The following is an 8,661-nucleotide window of genomic DNA, read 5'->3' on the forward strand; positions in this document are numbered from 1 at the left end:
GACTTGATGTGCCCAGTTTGGTGGCACTCAAAACATGTGACAGACTTGGAGCTGTCCTTCTTATATTTGTCACTGGACTCAGCTTTGTATTTGTCACCTCTTTTGTATGGCCTTTTGCTGTTCCTGTCATTTCTTCTGAACAGCTTCTTCATCTTTCTAGTGAACATGGCTATTTCCTCATCATCAGTTGACTCAGCTTCTGTGGAGTCAGCTTTCATCACTAGAGATTTTTGTTTCTTATCTTCAGATTTTTCTTTTGCCTCAAAATTTTTCATAGAGATCTCATGAGTCAGCAAGGATCCGATCAACTCATCATATTTGTATGTAGTCAGGTCCTGAGCTTCTTCCACAGCTGTTTTCTTTGCTTGCCAGCTCTAAGGTAGACTTCTCAGGATTTTCTTCACCTGTTCCTCTTCAGTGAAGTTCTTTCCGAGTCTTTTGAGCTCATTTATGATGTTGGTGAACCTTGAGTTCATTTCTGAGATGTCTTCGTTTTCGTTCATCTTGAACAGCTCGTAGAGTCTCATATGCTGATTGACTTTGGACTCCTTAACCTTACTAGTGCCTTCATAGGTCACTTCAAGCTTTTTCCAAATCTCCTGTGCTGACTCACAACCTGAAATCTTATTGTATTCTGGAGCATCTAAAGCACAGTGAAGCATATTTATAGCCGAAGCATTATTTTGCAATTTTCTGAGGTTATCCTCTGTCCACTCAGCTTCGCTCTTAACAACTTTCTCATTGTTAACAGTTTTATATGGCACATATGGACCTTGAACGATTGCAAGCCATGCACTCATGTTTGTGGCTTGGATAAAGTTTTTCATCCTATTCTTCCAGAATGTATAATTGGATCCAAAGAATAGGGGAGGTCTAGTGATTGATAATCACTCAGGGAGTATCTGTGTTGTTTGGTTCCATGAAAGGAAACGAGTGTTGTTTTCAGCCATTTATGGGGATCCGCTCAAGATAGTTATATCCTTGAGTAGTGAGCTTAGGCTCTGATACCACTTGTTGGTCCCGTGTGATTAGTTCCAAGTGGGGGTTAGGAACTAATATAACTTTTTTCGTTTAATTGTATATTGACTTAGTTATTTTGCAAGTTGGTCAGCTCAGCTTTTGGTCAGCTTGGCCAGATATGCTATAAGATAGCTTTGGACGGATATTGACTAAAGCTGTTTTATTTATAAGTTAGATATTGACACTCTTGGAGGTCAGCTTCTAACTCAGCACTTGAAATTACTCAGAGTTAACTTTAAACAATTCTATATGCTGAGTAAATTTCACATACAACACATGCACATATATAAATTGAGAGAGAGTTTAGAGATTACTCAGTATCACTTATCCTGGTTCGGCCTCTCCGCCTACGTCCAGTCCCCAGAGTCCTCCAGGCTTTTAAAATCCAATACTGAGCTCTTTAAAGGTAGAGCACAAACCAATTACAAGGCAGTTGAATATGCAAGAGTACCTTCCTCTATTCGTCTACTCAACTCCTACTAAGTGCTACAACCCAGCACCTAGATTTCTCTACCACTGAATGTTTACAACCAAACACTCAGCACAGCACTCTCAATTTTACAATTGATAAACACTTGTTCCTTTTCAAATAAAGAACACTTTAGAAGATTACAAGTAATCACTCTAGCATTTACACAAAGAATGAAAGATGGGTGTAAGATCTATTTTTGTGACTAAGTGTTTTTGTATCTTTTCTCTCTTGTATTTTTCTCTTTTTGTAGTCCGGCAATGATCCAAGGATTTTGATTGTCCTTATATAGGGGAAAATCTGGAATCGGATCATTTTGAAATGATGTAGCCGTTAAGGTTAAAACAGCTCTTTTAGGGGACAGGTTCTGATCAGCTTCAGACTGTTCCGGCCATTCCCTTCCTCTGTATTTCCTCAGACGTCAGGTTTGTCTTCTTGTGTCTGGCTTGTCTTTTTATGTCAGTTGTCCTTTACCAATAATCCATTGACCCATACATCTCGGAATGTGTCTTCTGCGTATTTCCAAGGATTCAATTATTGGTACAGAGGGGCGGTAATCATTGTCTTTTAGCTAACGACTTTTTCATGTTGTTCTGAAGAATCACTCAGCTTTTACTTCGTAAAACCTTGTCATTTGCAATTTCCAATCTGAGTGTGAGTTTAGTCAGCTCAGCTTCGTGAGACAGTTGTGGTGGGCATGTATGTCTTTTGTCTTTTGATGCTAAGTTTGATTCCACTCAGCTTGAGTCTTTAGGCTTCTATGCTGACCTCTTCCTGTCTTACTTCTTATATTTATTTTTATTTATATGTACACTCAACATTGAACAAACGGATTAGTACAATTAAAATAAAGCACTTAAATTTAATTGTCTCTTAATCATGGATGATTTTGTCAAATCAAAATCTTGTGGAAAGGTGTTTCAACAAACTCCCCCATTTTGTTGTTGGCAAAATGCATAATTATGGAACTCAGTTTTGAAATTCCCCATGATTGATTTATCTTTCATATTTCTGAAATTTCTCCCCCGTAAGGGTTGCATCTATTTATTTACCTCTTAAACCTACCAAGATTTATTTGAGATAAACTAAGGATGTGTGTACTGACTAAATTTATTCTGAGTTCTTTTATTATAGACTCTATATGCTTTACTGTTTGTTGAGTACCCTAAAAAGATCGCTTCGTCAGCTTTAGCATCAAATTTTGCAAGGTTATCCTTTGTATTGAGTATAAAACACTTACACCCAAAGGCACGAAAGTAGCCAATGTTGGGCTTTCGTCCTTTCCAAAGTTCATATGGGGTTTTCTTAAGAATAGGTCTAACTAAGGCCCTATTGAGAATATAGCATGATGTGTGGACAGCTTCACCCCAGAAGTACTTTGGAAGCCTATTTTCACTCAGCGTGGTTCTAGCAATTTCGACAATTGTTCTGTTCTTCCTTTCAACAACCCCATTCTGTTGAGGTGTTATAGGAGCAGAGAAATTGTGGTTAATACCACTGGTTTCACAAAATTCATCAAACTGTTGGTTTTTGAATTCTCCACCATTGTGGCAGTTGTCTTTTAGCAATAATCTGTTGACCCATGCATCTCTGAATGTGTCTTTTGCGTAATTCCGAGGTTTCAATTATTGGTGCAGAAGGTTTGCAAAACTTGTCTTCTAGTGAACGGATCTCTCATGCTGTCCTGAAGATTTACTCAGCTTCCACTTTATTCGTTGTCTTCGTTTGTTGTCAACTTCTATGCTGAGTTCTCTTTTAGTCTGTTTTGTTTTGCACGACAACTAGTAAGAGGGCTTCTGATGCTGAGTTCCATTCCACTTAGCTTTGTTGAACTTCAGGCTTCTATTCTTTGATACTGAGTTCAATTCTACTCAGTTTGTTCTTTGATCTCATGCTGACTTCGTCCTGTCTTACTTTTTATATCTTTTTGTATTTAAGTTTATACTCAACATTGTACAAACAGATTAGTACAATTAAATCAAAGCACTTAAATTTAATTGTCTCTTAATCATGGATGATTTTGTCAAATCAAAATCTTGTGGAAAGGTGTTTCAACATGGCCTTCTATGGCACTCAGGATCTCTCTCAAGGCATCTACACTTCTTTCCAATTCAAGCTCCATCCCTGAACCTTGATATCTGTCCTGCTGCCAAGGTGTGCTATTCGATCCATACTGCTTCAGATAATGGATCTATTCAAGTACCATTGGGCACTCCACGTTCTTGTGCCCTCCACTATAGATCTCGCAACTCGTTACTAGCTTTGGTGCTTTCATGTGAGCTACCAGTGAATCGACCTTTGTTGTTAGTGCTGCTATTTGAGGATTTGGTTCTGAATAATTCCTAGGGAGCTCCTCATCTGTGTGCCTCTTCTCGGAGCTAGCTTATCAACTTGCCAACATGCACTCCGTTCAGCCAGTTCTTTTATCAGATTGTATGCTTGAACTGTAGTCTTGTTGAATAGATTTCCTCCTGCTGCTGCATCCAGAGAGGCGCGGTTGACAGGAGATATCCTTGAGTAGAACATGTTAACAAGCTGGTACCGTTGGTAACCATGGTGGGGGCACCATCTTAACAACTTCTCGAACCTCTCCTAGGCTAAATGCAGGTTCTCACTATCGAACTGCCTAAACGAGGTGATGCCTGATGCACCTCACGGCGTTGTCGGTACCGTAAGGCTCACTAAGGGATAAGTGTACCCCGTCGTTATCAAGTAATAAATCTGGAAAGTCCAGGTATCGAATCCACAGGACTTATTTACCACAATTATCGAATTACTTGGTCTCAGGTGTTATCTAGGCTTTGTGGGTTTTGAGTTTGTTTTCTTAAGTTAATCTACTCCTAGGTTGAATTACGCTACTCCTAGCTAAATTATACTAGTTCTAACTAAGTTATTCTACGCCTAATTAAGTTAAACTACTCCTAATTGATCTTTCACTAATGTAATTACCCGAAGGAACATGGTATGAACGATAATAATGAAGTTAAGTTATTAGGTCTATTGATTAAAAACCTAATCTAAGTCACTTGTATTCAAGGCGATTAACCCTACTTACCCTCCTGAAGTTCCTAGTGCGTGATTCCCTTGTAAGGCCGAAACTAGGTCTAAGGCTCAGCAATTTGGGCTTAATCAACTAAGAGGTCGTCAATCTCCTAGGCTCTGACTAGGTCAGATTCAGCTCACAATATGTGCCTACTCGATTTTGGGGCTTTTGAATGAGTTAAACCAATTGAATAAAGCGTAAGACAAAGATTAAACAACTAAGCGTAGAACAAAATAAGAGCTAAAATATTATTAAAGATGAAGGATAATGTCACAGGATACAATTAGCCTGGGATTCATAGACTGTATCAAAGAGTACAAACAAGGAAAGGTAAAAGGAGATACGAAAATCCCTTTCAAGGAACCTGTCTACTCTGCAATCGGCTTCCTAGGTCTTAAGGACGGACCTTGAATATTCCTCAAGAACAGCTTTGAAGGAGCTTCAATGGAGGTCGAAGAAGATGGAGGAGATGGAGAGGAAATTCAAGGGGAAAGCTAAAGTAATTTACAAATAATGAAAGATGCTTAATTACATTGGAAAAATCCTATTTATAGGCATGGCTTGGGCCCTTTTGATGACCTATTTCGTGTCCTTATGCAGGTAGGAAGTCGTGGGGCCGATCGTGGAGTCGTGGGGGTGGAATTGGTCTTTTTGACCAATTCCCGCAGGTCTGCTCGCCGAGCAGGCACTGCTCGTCGCGAGCAGGCACAGCCTGCTCAGCGAGCTGGCCTACGAAGGCCAGCTGGCCGCGAGCTGGCCGCGCCAGCTCGGTGAGCTGGCCTAAAATAGGCCAGTTCGTCGAGCAGTCTTGCCCGATACGCCCCCGTGCGGTTGCCGAATGCCAACAATGTGTTTTCGCTCGAACTTATCCCTGCGCATGCACAAAAACTCCAGATAACATTAGTCCAAAGGCTAAATTGACCCGCCAATCGCTTATTTTGAGCAAACGCTTTGTTTGGTGCGACTTTTGACGGATCAATTAGCTTCAAAAGATAACGGAATTATAATATGCATGCCATTTTGGCCGTATTTGCCTAAATTGATCATAAAACGAGCCTAAACAACGAAAAGTAAATAAAACATTTCCAATTTCTAACTAACTCACACAAAAGCATTTAAATGTGAGAATTGCTCGCTTATTAACTAAATAACGCTAAAACCCGTCCTAAAACCGTACCCAAAGATAGGGGTTTTTGACCCCTATCAAACCTCCTCGCACTTAAAACTTTACTTGTCCCCAAGTAAACTAAAAAACTAAACCCGCAATCACAAGCAAGCTACAAAACCTCCCGGTTTGACTAGGTGCTTGACACAATTTCGAGCATCTGTAATTACATGCATTCGGAAATACAAAGTAGAGACACGATATCCAAAAGCCGCATTTCAATTATCATAGGTCATATGTTTTAAGAAAAAGGACACATGTTCAATTAAACGAGCTTGAGGGGATCGCTAAGTAAAACACTGTTAGGCATGAAATTGACTAAGTTTAACAGATAATTTATAAGGGAATTCGGGTATTTTTTATATCATTTTGTAAGGAATAAGGGCTAATTAATGTCCTTGTGCAGATAAGCAAAGAAAAATGCTAAACTCGCTGGAAACAGCTTGTTTCGCTAAATGCCAATAAGGAGTGGAGCCTTACTTGTGTCCAGCGGTTAAACGCCGGATTATCCAATGATGGACAGCGACAGATCGTTGGTGGCAGTGAAAGGAAAGCGGCAGGAAAAGCAGGTGAAAGTGTGTGGCGATGGGATTGCCCAAAGAAGCATGATGATTTGAAGTCTCACCCCCTTAAGTGTTCAAGGGTTAATATAAAAGTTAATCATTTTCTAGTTTATTTTAATTGTAGTAAGTAGTTGACTTTGTTTGTAAAAGGGTACGAAAGTTGTACAAATTTTGGATAGTCTCGGTCTTTTCCCTTTAAATAGGAAAAGCAGAGAAGGTTTTAGGATCGGATATTTTTCTTAGTTTTTTTACAAGTAGAATAAAAGGAGAAGAGAGCTCTCATAGAGTCTCAAGCTGTAACAACAACCTTCCTCTGCTCACTGCTCGATATGAGTGAGTAGACATTTGGAACGGGCATGGCATGGCCGGCCCGGTGATGTAAGTTTTACAACGTTTTAATGATATTTAGTATTTTGCCAATGTTGTGATCAATGAGGATTTAACTTTCTTGCGTAAGCATGTATGTATGTGTTAGATGAATGTTAGGACACTGCTTTCATCTTCACCGATATCTCTATTGATCTCCCAACTTCGAAGCTGACAAGTTAGAAGGTTGTGTCGAGGGTTTTCTCATCTAGAAATGCAGTTTTGTTCTTAATGCTAGAAAGAACGTATCTTTAGGACGCTAAAGATGTTAGTAAATCTTAGGAGTTTGAGAACACACGACAGTTGACTCAAACTCACTCGAAAACTGATACTTTGGCTTCGTTGGCATTATCTTTTATTCATCGAATGTTGTAAGATGTAACACACCGTGTTCGGTCATGTAAAGCCTGTTCTCTTCCTTTAATCGTTGAAAAGTAACCTTATTTCCTTGATTGAGTATCCTGCCTGAGTCACTAAAACAACCAATATCAAACAAACAACCATAAAGGAAGCCACTTGTATAACACACACTGTTTAGCAACAATTTCTCTTATTTATTTGTATCACAATCCCTGTGGAGACGATACTCACTTATCACTTTATTACTTGTATCTAGTGCACTTGCTAGAGTCTGTTTACTGGACAACAAACACCTCACCATAGGTAGTTCACTCATTTCACACAATTTTGGTGGCTAAGGTGTTTACTCTCGGCTTATGTTCCTGCTTGGGATTACGTTGATTTTGCACGTTCATCTGAGTTCCTCTACTATGCTATATGACTCCGATGATATCAAAAACAGCCTCGAATTGGGGTTGTAATGTGGTTAGAGGGTTAAAGGTACAACAAGGGTTAATAGTTCTAGCGCTAGAAAAACAAAGTTAAAATGACTTTAGCAAATATGAAGTGACTGAGCTTTTTATTCATTATTTTTTTTTTATTTTTTTTTCTTGAGACGTTTTGATTTTAAGAACTGGGGAATGAAGTTCTCCCCTTTTTGTTCGTCTCTTTTCTTTTCTTTTTCCATTCCTCTTTTCTTTTCCTCTCTTTTTTTTTCTTTTTTTTCTTTTAGTAGTGATGCTCATTCACCTCTTAGCCTTTTGGCTTGCTACTATAATGCCATAAACAAAGAAAAAGCGCTAGAAGAAAACAAAGGCTCAATTTGAGCTTTGCAAAAACTTGGGTTAGGTAACAAACTAAGTGATAGTTTGCAAAAATAAGGGTTAGAACGAAAGAAAAATTCTACAAACTACAAAAATACAGGCTCAAAGGGGCTTCCTAGAGTGGTTGAAAAAGAGAAAATAAGGTAAAGAAAAGGATTAATTCTAATGAGGCTAATTCATCGTTTATCATCTCAAATCATTGCATGTAGGTTAAACACAGTATTAGGTGCAAAATCTGTAATCTTTCCACAAGTCAAAGCATTCACACAAAAATGTCAAGAAAAAAAGCTTTTTGATGTTCGCTCTTAGGCTCAAATTCAACTCACAATTCTTTGAGTTTCAATTTTGTGTTTACTAGTTCTCCCCAAACTCAAGTTTAACATCACATGCCTTCAATTCTTAAGTTATCTACCTAAGTAATGATTTTAGCATTTCTTCAAAAGTAGGGTCTAAATGCAAACTTTAGCTCATGCTTTTACAGATACAAGGATTGTGTCCTACACCTAAACTGGTTGTGATGCAATCTTAGATTTGGTTCTCAGCCCTCAAGGACAAATAACGAAGTTTAGATTCGAAGGAGGTTCACGGTTTTAGGTCCTAAACCTGCAAAACATAAATAAAACCCGAAAAATGCAAAACTAAACTAGACACGACGCAACAAAAATTAAAAATTATACAATTTTTGTAAGTTTGTCTACCCCTCCTCCTCACACTAAAAATATGCAATAAGTTCCAACATTGCATCACAAACCATAAAGAACAAGTGTAAAAAGTTAGGGTGGAGAAGACAACTTACTGATCGGCCGGGGGAGGTGGCCACTGCATGTTGTAGCGCTCACAGTAGTCTGCCGCTACATAGTCAAGGCCCGTGA

The sequence above is a fragment of the Euphorbia lathyris genome, chromosome 1, assembly GCF_963576675.1.
Source record: "Euphorbia lathyris chromosome 1, ddEupLath1.1, whole genome shotgun sequence".
Taxonomy (NCBI): Eukaryota; Viridiplantae; Streptophyta; class Magnoliopsida; order Malpighiales; family Euphorbiaceae; genus Euphorbia; species Euphorbia lathyris.